Genomic DNA, 17935 nt, shown 5'->3' with positions numbered 1-17935 from the left:
TAGCACGTGGCACAGGTAGCAATCCCGAGATTACTACCCTGGAGGTCCTGCTTCTCAGCTTCCTTCCTAACTCCCAGAAATCTCTCTTCAGGACCTCCTCCTTTGTCCTATCTATGTCATTGGTACCACATGTACCCAGACAACTGGCTGCTCACCCTCTCCCTTCAGAATATTCAGGACCCAATCCGAGACATCCGTACCCTGGCACCTGGGAGGCAACACACCATGTGGGTATCCTCTATCAGGCTCACAGAATCTCCTGTCTGTTCCCCTGACTATGGAATCCCCTATGACTACCACATTCCTCTTCTCCCTTCTTCCCTCCTGCACAACAGCGCCAGGCTCAGTGTCAGAGACCCGGTCACCATGGGCGTCCCCCGTCAGGTCATTTCCCCTCAACAGCATCCAGAACAAGATATTTGTTGCTGAGGGGGACAGCCATAGGGGTGCTCTCCACTATCTGGGCATTTCCTTCCCTCTCTGACAGTCACCCAGTGTTCTGACTCCGGTAGCCTAGGGATGACTACCTCCCTGTAGCTCCTGTCTATCACTTCTTCACTTTCCTGATAAGCAGTAGGTCATCAAGCTGCAGCTCCAGGTCCCTAACACGGTCTCTGAGGAGCTGCATCTCGGTGCACCTGGCACAGATGTGGCCATCAGGGAGGCTGGAGGTCTCCCAGGATTCCCACATCTGACACCCTGAACAAAGCACTAACCCTGCAGGCATGCTATCTAATTCTACAGGAATGAAACAGGAAAAATAAGTCTACTCACCCACTTACCACGCCAAACAGACGAACTTTTTAAACTGTAAACACGAGAATTCTGCAGATGCTGGAATTCAAGCAACACACATCAAATTTGCTGGTGAACGCAGCAGGCCAGGCAGCATCCCTGGAAGCGGTACAGTCGACGTTTCAGGCCGAGACCCTTCATCAGGACTAACTGAAGGAAGAGATAGTAAGAGATTTGAAAGTGGGAGGGGGAGGGGGAGATCCAAATGATAGGAGAAGACAGGAGGGGGAGGGATGGAGCCAAGAGTTGGTGACATGTTAAAATCAAATTCCCTTCCAGATTTCAAACAAATGGATGCCACAAGTTTTTGGGAAGTAAGTAAATGTTTCCTACAAAATTTCACTAAAGCTAATGAACATTTGGTGAGGAAGTGGCACTTTAAGCTTTACAACTGTCAGTCCCGCACCCATTCAAATTTTAAGTACAGGAGGATGGAGGAAGAAGTAAATGGAACAAATTCAGTGAAAGACTGATGCGCAGTCTTCCCTCCTGATCCTCAGAAAGTCTGATTCAGCTGCATGGATGTTCTTAATGCTGACGTACATACTGCATGAGCAGGATAGGGATAGTCAGAAAAACAGGTCCTTTAACAGGAGCTTGAACAGTGGCTAATTGGAGTTTGGAGCAAAAAGTAACAGCGTCTTCATCCAGGTTGAGGAAGGAGCTTTAAATATCAGTGCTTCGTAGTCATTTTCTCAGAGCCTGAACAGCGGCCAGTCAGAGTTTTGGGATTCATTTGCAGGTCAGAGAAAAATAAGGCAGGGGCAAGTGGAGTGGCTGTTGTTGGTGTGGGGAGACTTTTGGCTTTGGATTATCAGGCTTGGGTGATAACAGACATGGGCGATGTAAGCTTTTATTTGCTCATTCTTCATTTGTTAGGGCAGTAAGAATGGCTCCAGGGGCTGTGTTTTGTTCTGTATGTGGGATGTGAGAATCCTGAGAGACCTCCAGCTCCTCAGAGAACGTGTAAAAGAACTGGAGCTGCAACTCGATGACCATCGGGTCATAAGGGACACTGAAGAGATGATAGATAGGAGCTACAGGGAGGTGGTCACCCCTAGGCTGGAGGAGGTAGGTGAATGAGTGACTGTCAGGAGAGGAAAGGAGAATAGGCAGCTGGTACACCTGTGGCACAGTAACAAGTATACTGTTTTGGTTATGGTGGGGGGGGGGGGGGGGGAAACAATCTACTGGGAAGCCACAGCAACCCAGATCTCTGACACACACTGAGCCTGGCACTGTGGCCCAGAGGGAGGGTGCTGAGGAGAAATGCAGTGATGATCAGAGATTCCAGAATTAAAGGAGCAGATAGGAGAGTCTGTGGATGTGATAGAGACCCAGATGGTATGTTACCTCTCAGGTGCCAGGGTAGGGATATCTGGATCATGGTTACAACATTCTCAATGGGGAGGGTGAGCAGCCAGGACATCTTGATATATATAGGTGCAATGATATAGAAAGAAAAGCGAGGAGGTCCTAAAGAGAGAACTTGAGAGCTAGGTACAGTAGAAAGGTGAAAAGCAGGACCTTCAGGTAGTAATCTCTGATTGCTGCTTGTGCATGCATCAGTGAGGGTAAGAGTAGGATGATCTGGCAGATGAATGCGTGTCTCAGAAACTGGTGCGGGGGCCAGGGGGTTCAGATTTATAGATCATTGGGATCACTTCTGGGGAAGATATGACCAGTACAAAAGGGACAGGTTTGTGAGAATTATTGGACGAGAGTTTAAACTAAATTGGCAGGGGATGGGAACTGGAGTGATAGGGCTGAGGATAGGGATGTGGTTTACAAGCGGGGTATTATATAGTGAGACTATCAGGAAGGACAGGCAGATAGTTGGGCAAATTGCAGTCAGTGGGATAGGTTGCAGTGTAGCCCATTGAAAAGGTGACAAGTACAGGACTGAAGCTGTTATATTTGATGCATGTAGTATGTGAAATCAGAGAAATGATCTTGTAGCGCAGTTAGAGATTGGCAGGTATGGCATTGTGGGTCATCACAGCATCATGGCTGAAAGACGATTGTAGTTGGATCTTGATATCCAAGGATACACAACATATCAAAAGAACAGGCAGGTAGGCAAATGATGAGGAGTGACTCTACCAGTAAAAAATGAAATCAAATCTTTAGAAAGAGGTGACATTGATCAGAAGATGTAGAATCCTTGTTGGTAGAGTTATGAAATTGCAAGGGTAAGAAGACCCTGACCTTATTCACAGGATCCGAACAGTGGCTAGGCAGTGGTCTACAAATTACAGCAGGAGATAGAAAAAGCATGTCAAAAAGGCAATATAATGTTAGTCATGGGGATTTCAATAGGCAGATAGACTTGGAAAATCAAATTGCTGCTGGATCACAAGAGAGAGAATTTGTGGAATGCCGCTGGATGGCTATTTGAGCTAGCTTGTGGTAGAGCCCACCAGGATTCAGCAATTCTGGATTGAGTCTTGATTGATGAACCAGATATGATCAGGGAGCTTAAGCAATGAAATCCTTAGGAAACAGTGATCATAATATGAGACAATCACCCTGCAATTTTCAGAGGGAGAAGCTAAAGTCAGATTTATCTGTACTATGGTGGAGAAAAGGTAATTATAGAGGCTTGAGCGAGGAGATAGTCAAAGTTGATTGGAAGGAGACACTAGTAGGGATGACCATAAGACCATAAGATGTAGGGGTCAGAATTTAGCCATTTGCTCTGTCATTTCATTATGGCTGAACCATTTTTCCTCTCAGCCCCAATCTCTCGTATCCCTTCATGCCCTGACCAATCAAGAATATATAAAGCTCTGCCTTAAATGTACATAAAGATTTGGCCTCTACAGCCACCCATGGCAATGAATTCCACAGATTCACCACTCTCTGGCTAAAGAAATTCCTCTTCATCTCCATTCTAAAAAGACATCCCTCCATTCTGGGCTGTGTCCTCTGGTCTTAGACTTGCCCACCATAGGAAACATCCTCTCCACATCCACTCTATCAAGGCCTTTCACCATTTGATAGGTTTCAATGAGGTCACCCCTCATCCTTCTGAATTGAAGTGAATACAGGCACAGAGTCATCAAACGCTCAATCCTGGAATCATTTTCATGAACCTCCTTTGCACCTTCTCCAGTTTCAGCACATCCTTTCTAAGATAAGGGTCCCAAACCTACTCTCAATACTCCGAGTGAGGCCTTACCGGTACTTGATAAAGTCTTAGCATTACATCCTTGCTTTTATATTCTAATCCTCTTGAAATGAATGCGAACATCGCATTTCCCCCACCTCACCACTGACTTAACCTGCAAATTAACCTTTAGGGAATCTTGTACAAGGATTCCCAAGTCCCTTTGCACCTCAAAGTTTTGAATTCTCTTTCCATTTAGAAAATAGTCTACCTTTTTATTTCTTTACCAAAGTGTATGACTATACACTTACTGAAACTATATTCCATCTACCATACCATTCCCCATTCTCCTAATCTGGCTAAGTCCTTTTGTAGCTTTTCTACTTCCTTGAAACTACCTCCTGCCCCACCTATCTTTGTACTGTCCACAAACTTTGCAACAAAGCCATCAATTCTATCATCCAAGTCATTGACATATAACGTAAAAAGAATCAGTCCCAATACAGACCCCTGTGGAACACCACTAGTCACCGGCAGCCAACCAGAAAAGGCTCCTTTCATTCCCACAGTTTACCGCCTGCCAATCAGCTACTGCTCTATCCATGTTAGTATCTTTCCTGTAATACCATGGACTCTTAACTTGTTAAGCAACCTCATGTGTGACACCTTGTCAAAGGCTTTCTGAAAATCCAAGTACACAACATCAATCAATTTTCCTCTGTTTATTCTGCTTGTTATTTCGTCAAAGGATTCCAACAGATATTTCAGGCAAGATTTTTCCTTGAAGAAACCATGCTAACTATGGCCTATTTTATCATGTGTCCCTCAGTACCCTGAAACTACATCCTTAACAATTGACTCCACCATCTTCCCAACAAGTGAGGTGAAACTAACTGGCCTATAATTTCCTTTATTCTGCCTTTCTCCCTTCTTGAAGAGTGGAATGACATCTCCAATTTTCCAGTCTTCCAGAACCAATCCATAGTCCAGTGATTCTCAGAAGATCATTACTAATGCTTCCACAATCTCTTTAGCTACTTCTTTCAGAACCCTGGGGTGTACATCATTGATGCAAAGTACTTACTCTGTTTGTCTGCCATTTCCTTGTCCCCCATTACTAGCTCTCCAGCATCATTTTCCAGTGGTCCGATATCCATTCTCGCCTCACTTTTACATTTTATGTATCTGAAGAAACTTTTGGTTTTTCATTTTTTACCAGCAGAGCTGCGCCACCCCCTCTGCCTACCTCCCTATCCTGTTGATATAATGTGTATTCTTGGACATTAAGCTCCCAGCTATAATCTTCTTTCGTCCATAATTCAGTGATGCCTACAACATCATACCTGCCAATCTGTTACTCTGCTGCAAGTTCATCTACCTTATTCCATATACTGTGTGCATTCAAATATCGCACCTTCTGTCCTGTATTCACCCTTTTCGATTTTGTTTACCTTTTACGTTGCAACTCATCTTGTTGGCTACAATTTTGCCCCATCATCAGCCTCTCCTTGCTAGGAGTCTCATTACACATTGCCTTTGTTTTTAAACCAACTACCTCATCTTCAGCACTATCACTCCAGTTCCCATCCCCCTGACAAATTAGATCACTGATGCTGGCACCGGGGAGGCAACACACCATCTGGAGGTCTCTACCGCACCCACAGAACCTCGACTCTGTTCCTCTGACTGAGAAATATCCTATCATGTCTCTCCTCTTCTGAGCCACAGCACCAAACTCAGTGCCAGAGAACAAGTTACTGTGGTTCCCCCGGTAGTTTGTCCCCCTCAACAGTATCTAAAGTAGTATGCTTACTATTGAGGGGAATAGCCGCAGGTGTACACTGCAATGACTGTCCATTTCCCTTTGTTTTCCTGACAGTCACCCAGTTACCTGTCTCCTGCAACCAAGGGCTAACTTCCTGCCTGTTGCTCCTGTCCATCACCTCCTCATGACAGCAGCACAGTAATGGCTGGAGTTTCTGGGAGCAACTCGGAAGGCACAGGATAGATACAGTACATCCTAAAGAGCAGGAATTATTTAGGATGATGCAAACATGGCTGACAACATAAAAGCAAAAGAGCAGGTTATTATAGAGCAAAAATTAGTGGGAAGTTGGAGGATTAGGAAGCTTGTAAAAAACAACAGATGACAGCTTAAAAAACATAAATGAGGAAAACATGAAATATGAAAGTAAGCTAGCCAATAATATCAAAAATGATACCAAAAATGTTGTCAGATATATCAAATTTAAAAAACAGTTGAGAGTGGGTATTGGACCACTGGAAAATGATGCTGGAGAGGTAGGAATAGGGGACAAGGAAATGGCGGACAAACTGAATAAGTATTTTGCATCAATCTTCATTGTGGAAGGCATAAGCAGTATGCCTAAAGTTCAAGAATGTAAAGGGGCAGAAGTGAGCGCAATTGCTGTTATTGCGCAATTGGAGTAGGTGTTTGGGAAGCTGAAAGGTCTGAAGGTAAGTAAGTCACCTGGACCAGATGGACTTCACCCAGGGTTCTATAAGAGGTGACTGAAGAGGAAAGATATCAGCAGGGATAGCGCATTGGCTGATGGTATGAGACAAGGAGTGGGAATAAAGGGAGCCTTTTCTTGTTGGCTGCCGGTGACTAGTAGTACTCCACAGGGATCTGTGTTGGGACCACTTCTTTTTACGTTGTATGTTGATGATTTGGATGTTGAATTGACAGCTTTCTGGCCAGGTTTGTGAATGATACAAGGATCGATGGAGGGGTAGATAGTGTTGAGGAAACAGAGAGGCTGCAGAAGGACTTAGACAGATTAGAAGAATGGGCAAATTGGTGGCAGATGGAATACAGTGTCAGCAAGTATAAGGTCATGCACTTTGGTAGCAGAAAGAAAAGTGTAGACTATTTTCTAAATGGGGAGAAAATTTTAAAAATCTGAGGTGTATAGAGGTTCAGGTGTCCTCATGCAGAATTCCCTAAAGGTTAATTTGTAGGTTGAGTCTGTGTTGAGGAAGGCAAATGCGATGTTAGCATTCATTTCAAGAGGATTAAAATATAAAAGCAAGGATGTGATGCTGAGGCTTTATAAGGCACTGATGAGGCCTCACTTGGAGTATTGTGAACAGATTTGGGCCCCTTATTAAAGGATATGTGGACATTGGAGAGAGTTCAGAGCAGGTTCACGAGAATGATTCTGGAAATGAAAGAGTTGTCTTATGAGCGGTGATTGAAGTCTCTGGGCCTGTACTCATTGAAATTTAGAAGAATGATGGTGGGGGAGGGATCTAATTGAAACTTATCAAATGTTGAAAGGCCTACATAGAGTGGATATGAAGAGGATGTTTCCTCTGGTGGGGGAGCCTAGGACCAGAGGGCACAGCCTCAAGATAGAGGGATGTCCATTTAGAACAGGTGAGGAGGAATTTCTTTAGCTAGAGGGTGGCAAATTTGTGGAACTCATCGCCAAAGCAGGCTGTGGAGGCCAGGTCATTGAGTGCATTTAAGGTGGAGGTTGATAGGTTGAAGGACAGCCTGACACCGACCTCCAAGACAGAGATCACAGGGTCACTGGGTGCAGCAGAGATCTCCATAGCTGTAGTATATTCTCCCTTTAAAAGCAGGCATAGAAGTCATTCAGCTCGTCTGGTAGTGAAGCAACACTGCCATTCAGGCTATTGTGTTTTGCTTTGTCGGAACTAATGTCCTGCAAACCCTGCTGGAGTTGATGTGCATCTGATGTTGCCTCTAATCTCACTTTGAATTGTTTCTTCGCTCTTGAAATAGCCCTCCGCAAATCATACCTGGTTTTAGAAACATAGAAAACCTACAGCACAATACAGGCCCTTTGGCCCACAAAGCTGTGCTGAACATGTCCCTACCTTAGAACTACCTAGGCTTTACCCATAGCTCTCTATTTTTCTGAGCTCCATGTAGCCATCCAGGAGTCTCTTAAAAGACCGTATCGTTTCCGCCTCCACCACCGTCACCGGCAGCCCATTCCACGCACTCACAACTCTCTGCGTAAAAAACTTACCCCTGACATCTCCTCTGTACCTACTTCTAAGCACCTTAAAACTATGTCCTCTCGTGCTAGCCATTTCAGCCCTGGGGAAAAGCCTCTGACGATCCACACGATCAATACCTCTCATCATCTTATACACCTCTATCAGGTCATCTCTCATCCTCCGTCGCTCAAAGGAGAAAAGGCTGAGTTCACTCAACCTATTCTCAAACTATTCTCTTTTCTTGTACAGACCTGGGTCACTGGACTTAAATGCCACTGTTCTAGCACTCAGCAGATGATGAAACCCCTGGTTCATCCATGGCTTTTGGTTTAGGAATGTTTCATGCATGTTGCTCAGATCATCTAGAGCAGGGTTTTTCAACTGGGGTTCTGCGAGAGGATGCTAGCGGTTCCATGAGAGATTGTTATTTTAAGAAAATAAATACCATTTTCTGAACTTAGTGCAACGCGCGATGCTAGCGCTCACAGTGGTGGGCAATGACCGAGCAGCCCCATTGGCAATCTCGTTAGAGATCCCTCAGCCCAGTATGGCAGTGCGCAGTAGGAATGTGTTTATTTGGTTGAATCCATTCTCAGTTTTTGACACAAGATAGGAGAGGCCCAGAATTGAGCAATTATGCAGCAAAAAACATACAGGTTTCACATGCTAGGCCTATATTTGAGCCTGATCATGTCACAAATAAGAAATGTTTTTTCAAAGTATTGTATAAAATTGTGTCTTAGGCTATTATTTTATTCATATTGCTTTGGCTTATGGTTTTTAGTAACTTTACTATTCAACATTGTCAATAAATTTTCATGTTTTAAATAGCACTAATAAAATCAATTTACAGCCTTTATTTAAATTAAGTCGACTGAGCCTACCTTTAGAAAAATTAAATCCCATTTTGGTTTAAGCCAGTTATTTAATAGAAATATATTATGTTTGCCTTATGAATTTTAAAAATTTATGAAAGGGAAAGAAGGAGATTAATTTCAAGTAAGGTAAGCTAAGCTTAACTACCTGTTTTTTTCAAAACAGGTTGGCTAAAAATTAATTTTTTGCTCAGAAGAATGTTGACAATAAATTTTATGCTAGGGTTCCCTGAGACCTGCAAGCTATTTCAAGGGTTCCTCTAGGGCAAAAAGGTTGAGAAAGGCTGGTGTTTAGTGAACTCGACAATCTGAATCGCTGTGTCCGGTATGGATGAGGTTAACCAGGATTCTGTGAATCAAAGGATGCAAAGGATATGGATCAGCCATGATGAAATGGTGGAGCAGACTCAATAGCCGAATGGCCTAATTCTGCTCCTGTATCTTGTGGTCTTAACTCTGTGTACTTTTATCTGCAGAGAAGGGAATGAACTGAAAAACTTCCATTTTGCAGGACACCAGTACCATTTCAAGTGAGCAACATTTGGAGCTGTCCCGTTTGTGCTGGGCATTTTATTCCAAAGCATGAAAATTAGAGGCTGAAGTGCAAAAGCATTTCTTTGAATGATCTGCTGCCTCTGGGCAGCCACCAGGTCAGCATGAATAAATTGTCAATGTAAACTTGAATACGCTTTCAACACCATTTAGAAGCAACAGGTAACACCTACCTGCATCTCTTGCCCACCTCCAGCACCACCACCACCATCAAAATGGATCTCATTATCTATCTGGGAAACAGCTCCAGTTTCATCCCCAGTGGACCCTTTCTTCAGAAGCAAATGAATTAGTGCCTGAGGAAGCAGTGCTCCTGGCACAGCTTTGTCCACTGACATGTAAAGGAAATGAGACAAGTCCAGAAGCACAAAGCCCCTATTAAAATTCAGCTGCAGAGGCCAAACATTAACTTTTTCCATAGCTGTCAAGCTTTGTTGACCCAGCCTGTATACATAACCTTTCAAACCCTCACGAAATGCTTTCAGACTTTTGGAAGGTTGACTGTAACATGAAAAGCAAATTTTGAAATATAACAACAATGCAAAAACATGAAATCACATGTTAATTGAGTAAAATAACATATTGATTTTTATACTTACCATTAATGTTATAATACTACAGCATAATACTGTATATCTCAGCTGAATATTATCAACATTTAATAGTATTACTTTTTAATTAGGGTTGTTGAATGAAGAGAAATGATGGCAATTAATTGTGCAATTTGAAACATTAATTGGAGGTTATACATGGTTAACCAATAATGAAATATCTTTATTTTTATACATTATAAAAGGATAAAGTATTACTTTAGGAATGAGAACAGAAAAAGGGAGAAGTAATGGTTAGAGGGAGAGAGGATGTGTGTGGAGGCAAGAGAGAGAGAGAGGGAGGGGGAGAGAGAGGGGGAGAGGGGGAGAGAGAGGTGGGGAGAGAGAGGGGAGAGAGAGGGGAGGGAGAGAGAGGTGGGGTGGAAGGAGAGGGGAACAGAGGGGGAGGGAGAGAGAGGGAGGGGAAGGGGAGAGAGGGGGAGAGAGGGGGAAAGAGGGAGAGACATGGGGGTGGAGACAGACAGACAGACAGTGGAGAACACCGAGAGATATATACAGGAGCGAGAATGGATATATAGAGAATAGGGGTGGAGAAATTGAATGAGTAGGTTGTAACAGAAAGACAGGTATGTATATAACGGATATGCATATCCTTTATATCGCCATTCATTGAGACTGAATAGAAAATGTATCCACTGTGCTCAGTGTAATTCTAAAGCATCCTTTACTTAGCATGCTGCTGAGCATGGTAGCATAGTGGGAGCACTAGTTACAACAGATGACCCTGATAGATGCATAGGTAAAGTATTGCCTCACCTGAAAGGACTGCTTGGGAATATTCAAAGAGTGCACAGTAGAATAAAAATGCCACATGCAAATGTGCTAATCAGTAGTACAGACATTAGCTGTGGTGAATGGAATCCAGAATATAGTTGGACCAAGATTATTGCTTGTTGATGGGGACCACACGTCTAATGGCCACAACTACTAAACTAACAATTTTTGATCATCTCATAGATGAGATTAGTAAGAATTTCTATTTACACTCAGTGGTCACTTTATTATGTACACCTGCTCGTTAATGTAAATACCTAATCAGCCCATCTCATGACAGCAACTCAATGCATAAAAGCATGCAGACACGGTCAAGAGGTTCAGTAGCTGTTCAGACCAAACATCTGAATGGGGAAGAAATGTGATTTAAGTGACTTTGACTGTGGAATGATGATTGATGCCAGATGGGGTGGTTTGAGTGTCTCAGAAACTGCAGATCTCCTTGGATTTTCACACACAACAGTCTCTAGAGTTTACACAGAATGGTGTGAAAAACAAAAACAGCCAGTGAGCAGCAGTTCTGTGGGCAAAAATGCCTTGTTAATGCGAGAGGTCAGAGGATAATGGCCAGTTTGTTTCAAGCTGACAGGAAGGTGACAGTAACTCAAATAATCACGCATCATAACAGTGGTGTGCAGAGGAGCATCTCTGAACGCAAAACTTGTGAACCTTGAAGTGGATGGGCTACAACAGGAGAAGACCATGAACAGATACTTAGTGGCCACTTTATTAAATGCTAGGATTTATACTAGAAGTGTGGTTCCAGTGGAAGCTATTTATGCTGTGATGTTATCTGGAAAAATTTGGGATTGAAGATACAAGAACAACAGGAGATAAGCTCCATGGAACTTAATCACTGAGTTATTGCTGCAATGGAAACTTTATAACAAAGTAAACAATGAAACTGAAGGATATCATGGCTTTGGGTGGAAGATCAAAGAGAGACTACTATCTATTTTCAGGTAAAGTATAACAGTGGAAGCAATTGTTTTTATGGATCGTCTTTCTCCAAGAGGTTTTGTTTCTATGACGACTTCCACCAGTTTCTGCTGCTTGTTGTAAATATTCCAGCACCAAATCAATGTTGAGTTCTTGGCCAGCCATTGAGGTGTTGAAACAACAGTTTCCGTGCCTTCTTTATTAATTTTCTCCACCATTGCAGTATCATTTGTGTAGAGCATTACATCAATACTGAGTCTCAGAGATTTCGTGAAAAATTTAAGGACTTCATTCAGGATTGATGAGCATTTTATGTTAGCCAGGTGCTACTGAGACTGTCCACTCAATATTTTGGAAGGTTACTGCTCTGAATCCAATTATTGCTGAATTTATTTAAATATATTGGGGAGGAGCTTATGAGGATTAATGGCACCTAATGGTGACCCCTTTGCTTGCATCTTCAGGAACAGCTCTATTTCCATCTTTAACATCTCTATTTTTCCCTTTCAGGTTCTTTTGAAGACCCTGACCTGGAGTTACATGCTGACTTTGGTTCTTTGCAGGAATGGGACCATTTTTCGGCCAAGGTCTCAGACTAAGAGCTTTGTTCACCTTTGGAGGACCGAGATTTCGTGGCTCTGGAGATGGGGGGATCGGAGGTTGGAGTCTGGGCAGAAAACCGGTGTGTCATGGGAGATGGAAGATCTAAGGCTGTGTGCCCAGAGACCCGAGATCTTTGGGCACAGAGCTTGGAAAAAGCGACACAATGGATTTTTAACATTGTAAACCAGTGAGTTGTTTGTTATGTCTCCCCTTCGCTGTGAAATGGAGACATTTCTTTCTCCCTTATTAGGGAGAGAGCGAGCCAGTGGTATGTCGAATACCAGGTGAACAAGTAGAATTTGGAGTACTGCAATTCTGTGGCTTTGCTGTTGCTTTGCTCACACTTGGGTGCTTGATGGTGGGTGCTGATGCTCTTTTTTTGCCGGTAAGGGGAGGGGGATCATTGCTTGCAGCCGCTTACGCGTGGGAGGGAGGGGAGCTGTGGGGGCTTTGGGGTTCTAACATTTAACTGTCATTTATTCTTTGGGGGCACTTCTCTGTTTTTGTGGATCGTTGTGAAGAAAAAGCATTTCAGGATGTATATTGTATACATTTCTCTGACATTAAATGTACCTTTGAAACCTTTGAAATAAATAATGAATTATTACAAGTAATCTTGTACAATGGAACAATAATATGCGTCCTTAATAGAAGTACAGTATTAATACTTGGAATATCCTTGTCAACAAGCCTTTGAACTTGTGCAGAGGCTCAGTATTTACTGTCAGGGAGCAAACAGTCAGCAGCTTTAATCTCACTGATACTAAACAATGTTGTCATAAGGGTAAGGAGTTTGAAGTAGTATTATTATTCAAAATAAATTTAAATGCAGTTTAAATTCCAACAAATAAACAAACTGCTTCCAGTTTATAAAAAAACATATATAATGGAGCCAAGGTTTATGACAGTAATAAATTGAATTCAAGGCTTGCCCTTTTCAGTTTCAGATTTCTTTATCACATGAACATGAAAACGTACAGTGAAACCTCCCTGCTCCTAAACCCAAACCTGGTCCATCACCCCCACCCACCTCTCTGAGCCGTGACCTCGATTGAGACTGCAGCTCAGCGCCATCCTGACCGGATGCCAATTTAACATTCTTTACCCCGGCAGGATGACTGGATGCTCTGGATGTGAAACTGATTTGCATTGAAGGATCTTTGGCTTGAGCAACAGGCGCAAGTAGTAAAAGTGTTAGCTCTTTTGTTAGTTGAGAAAACTTGGTGAAAGGCCAAGAGTTGCAATGAGACCATAAGACATAGGAGCAGAATTAGGCCATTCAGCCCATCGAGTTTTCTCCACCATTCCATTATGGCTGATCCCAGATCCCACTCAACCCCATACACCTGCCTTCTCACCATATCCCTTGATGCCCTGACCGATCAGGAAACGATCAACTTCTGCCTTAAATATACCCATGGACTTGGCCTCCACCACAGTCTGTGGCAAAGCATTCCACAGATTCACTACTCTCTAGCTAAAGTAATTCCTCCTTCCCTTGTTCTAAAGGTCGCCCCTCAATTTTGAGGCTGTTCCCTCTAGTTCGGGATACCCCCACCATAGGAAACATCCTCTCCACATCCACCTTATCTAGTTCTTCCGACATTCAGTAGGTTTCAATAAGATCCTCCTGCATTCTTCTAAATTCCAGTGAGTACAGGCCCAAAGCTGCCAAATGCACCTCATACGTTAACCCCTTCGTTCTCAGAATCATCCTTGTGAGCCTCCTCTGGATTCTCTCCAATGACAACACATCCTTTCTGAGGTATGTTTTGATTGAGGAACGACTGCGCAGGCGCGTAGATGTCAGCGAGTTAGACCGGCAGGAGTGTTTAAAAGGAGATCATGTTTTCTTCGGCGGTTTGATCGAGGAACGACTGCGCAGGCGCATAGATGTCAATGAGTTAGACCGGTGGGCGGGCGGGTGTCAGAAGAGCAGGCGACTGAGTAGAGGGAGTCAGAGTAGGAGGGCCTTAGCTCAACAGGGCTTCAGCAACAATGGATCGAGGCGAAGTAAGTTACTTGTGAAGAATAGGAATAGGAAATATGTCTGTGAGGCCAATGTTCTGTACTGGGTGTCAGATGTGGGATGTCCAGGAGACTCCCAGCCTTCTCAAGGCCACATCTGTGCCAGGTGCATCAAGCTGTGGCTCCTTAGAGACCGGGTTAGGGAAATGGAGATGCAGCTCGATGACCCTCGTCTTGTCAGGGAAGTGAGGAGGTGATGGAGAGGAGCTATAGGCAAGTAGTCATAGTAGGGCCTTGGGAGACAGATAAGTGGGTAACAGTTAGGAGAGGAAAGGGCAAGAGTCAGACACTAGGGAGTACCCTTGGGGCTATCCCCCTTAACAATAAGTACTCCTTAACATGCATAGGGTTTACCTCACAGGGTGGTTGATGAATTGTAATATGAGTGTATTTTGGATCATTTGACATGTGGATTTGTCTTGAAGTAGTATGGGGGTATGGCTGTGAAATGTCTGTACTTGTATTTGTGAATTGTTGTATTGTAAATACATTAGCTGCCATGGTATGTTCGGGGAGGGCGGGTGAGGGGAGGTTTGTTTAGGGGTAAGATATAAAAGCAAAATGGAGGAAAATGTAATCCATTATGTATTCTGTATTGTGTCATTCCTTCAATAAAAAATATATTGGAAAAAAAACAATAAGTACTCCTGCTTGATTACGGTTGGGGTGGCGGGGGGGAAATGACCTACCTGGGGGAAGCAATGGTGGGCACATGTCTGGCACAGAGTCTGGCCCCTGTAGCTCAGAAGGGTAGGGAAAGGAAGAAGGCAGCAGTTATAGGGGACCCTATAGTTAGGGGGTCAGACAGGTGATTCTGTGGATGCAGGAAAGAAAACACGAATGGTAGTTTGCCTCCCAGGTGTTAGGGTCTGGGATGTTTCTGATCATGTCCAAGGTATCTTAAAATGGGAAGGAGAACAGCCAGAGGTTGTGGTACATATTGATACCAATGACATAGGTAGGAAAAGGGAGAGGTCCTGAAAACAGTGAGTTAGGAAAGAAGTTGAGAAGCAGGACCTCAAAGATAGTAATCTCGGGATTATTGCCTGTGCCACATGACAGCGAGGATAGGAATAGAGTGAGGTGGAGGATAAATGTGTGGCTAAGGGATTGGAGCAGGGGGCAGGGATTCAGATTTCTGGATCATTGGGACCTCTTTTGGGGCAAGAATGACCTGTACGAAAAGGGTGGGTTGCACTTGAATCTGAGGGGGACCAATATACTGGCAGGGAGGTTTGTTAAGGCTACTGGGGAGAGATTAAACTAGAATTGCTGGGGAGTTGGAACCAAACTGAAGAGATGGAGGAAGAGGTGGTTGGATCACAAATAGAAAAAGCTTGGAGATAGTGTGAGAGGGAGATGATAGAGAAGGGATGCGCTCAGACTGATGGTTTGAGATGTGTCTATTTTAATGCAAGGAGTATCATGAATAAAGCGGATGAGCTTAAGAGCATGGATCAGTACTTAGAGCTATGGTGTTGTGGCCATTACAGAGACTTGGATGGCTCAGGAGCAGGAATGGCTACTTAGAGTGCCAGGCTTTAGATGTTTCAGAAAGGACAGGGAGGGAGGAAAAAGAGGTGGGGGCGTGGCACTGTTGATCAGAGATAGTGTCACGGCTGCAGAAAAGGAAGAAGTCATGGAGGGATTGTCTACTGGGTCTCTGTGGGTGGAAGTTAGGAACAGAAAGGGGTCAGTAACTCTACTGGGTGTTTTTACAATAGTAACAGGGACATCGAGGAGCAGATAGGGAGACAGATTCTGGAAAGATGCAATAATAACAGGGTTGTCCTGGTGGGAAATTTTAATTTGCCCAATATTGATTGGCATGTCCCTAGAGCGAGTGGTTTAGATGGGGTGGAGTTTGTTAGGTGTGTTCAAGAAGGTTTCTTGACACAATATGTAGATAAGCCTACAAGAGGAGAGGCTGTACTTGATCTGGTATTGGGAAATGAACCTGGTCAGGTGTCAGGTCTCTCAGTGGAAGAGCATTTTGGAGATAGTAATCACAATTCTATCTCCTTTACCATAGTATTGGAGAGGGATAGGAACAGACAAGTTAGGAAAGCGTTTAATTGGAGTAAGGGGAAATATGAGGCTACCAGGCAGGAACTTGGAAGCATAAATTGGAAACAAATGTTCTCAGGAAAAGTACGGAAGAAATGTGGCAAACGTTTAGGGGATATTTGCGTGGATCTCTGCATTGGTACGTTCCAATGAGACAGGGAAAGGATAATAGGGTACAGGAACCGTGGTGTACAAAGGCTGTTGTAAATCTAGACAAGAAGAAAAGACGAACTTATGAAAGGTTCAAAAAACGAGGTAATGATAGAGATCTAGAAGATTATAAGGCTAGCAGGAAGGAGCTTAAGAAAGAAATTAGGAGAGCTAGAAGGGGCCATGAGAAGGTCTTGGCGGACAGGATTAAAGTATGTGAAGAGCAAGAGGATAAGACGTGAGAGAATAGGACCGTGTGACAGTGGAAAAGTGTGTATGGAACCAGAGGAGATAGCAGAGGTACTTAATGAGTACCTTGCTTCAGTATTCACTACGGAAAAGGATCTTGGTGATTGTAGGGATAACTTACAGTGAACTGAAAAGCTTGAGCATGTAGATATTAAAAAAGAGGATGTGCTGGATCTTTTGGAAAGCATCAAGATGGGTAAGTCACCAGGACCAGACGAGATACACCCCAGGCTACTGGGGGAGGCGAGGGAAGAGAATGCTGAGCCTCTGATGATGATCTTTGCATCATCAATGGGGGTGGGAGAGGTTCCGGAGGATTGGAAGGTTGCAAATGTTGTTCCCTTATTCAAGCAAGGGAGTAGACATAGCTCAGGTAATTATAGACCAGTGAGTCTTACTTCAGTGGTTGGTAAGGTGATGGAGAAGATCCTGAGAGGTAGGATTTATAAACATTTGGAGAGGCATAATATGATTAGGATTAGTCAGCATGGCTTTGTCAAATGCAGGTCGTACCTTATGAGCCTGATTGAATTTTTTGAGGATGTGACAAACCACATTGATGAAGGTAGAGCAATTGATATAGTGTATATGGATTTCAGCAAGGCATTTGATAAGGTACCCCATGCAAGGCTTATTGAGAAAGGAAGGAGGCTTGGGATCCAAGGGGACCTTGCTTTGTGGGTCCAGAATTGACTTGTCCACAGAAGACAAAGAGTGGTTGTAGACGGGTCATATTCTGCATGGAGGTCGGTGACCAGTGGTGTGTCTCAGGGATCTGTTCTGGGACCCCTTCTCTTCTTGATTTTTATAAATGACCTGGATAAGGAAATGGAGGGATGGGCTGGTATATTTGTTGATGACACAAAGGTTGGAGGTGTTGTGGATAGTGTGGAAGGCTGTCAAAGGTTACAACGGGACATTGATAAGATGCAAAACCGGGCTGAGAAGTGGCAGATGGAATTCAACCCAGATAAGTGTGAGGTGGTTCATTTTGGTAGGTCAAATATGATGGCAGAATATAGTATTAATGGTAAGACTCTTGGCAGTGTGGAGGATCAGAGGGATCTTGAGGTCCGAGTCCATAGGACACTCAAAGCTGCTGCGCAGGTTGACTCTGTGGTTAAGAAGGCATATGGTGCATTGGCCTTCATCAATCGTGAGATTGAGTTTAGGAGCCGAGAGGTAATGTT

General features: G+C 43.7%; 1 long non-coding RNA gene across 1 annotated transcript in view; it reads left to right on the top strand.

The window, feature by feature from the left end:
• Window positions 1–12629, top strand: part of LOC140191562 (uncharacterized) — a 58684-nt gene extending 46055 nt beyond the window's left edge. The window contains exon 3 of the long non-coding RNA XR_011883836.1: window positions 12159–12629. This is a non-coding gene — a long non-coding RNA (uncharacterized lncRNA). The remainder of the gene's footprint in view (window positions 1–12158) is intronic.
• The last annotated feature ends 5306 nt before the right edge of the window (window positions 12630–17935 follow it).

The sequence above is a fragment of the Mobula birostris genome, chromosome X, assembly GCF_030028105.1.
Source record: "Mobula birostris isolate sMobBir1 chromosome X, sMobBir1.hap1, whole genome shotgun sequence".
NCBI lineage: Eukaryota > Metazoa > Chordata > Chondrichthyes > Myliobatiformes > Myliobatidae > Mobula > Mobula birostris.
The sequence above is the reverse complement of the archived record's forward strand: the minus strand, read 5'-3'. Positions and strand labels throughout refer to the sequence as shown.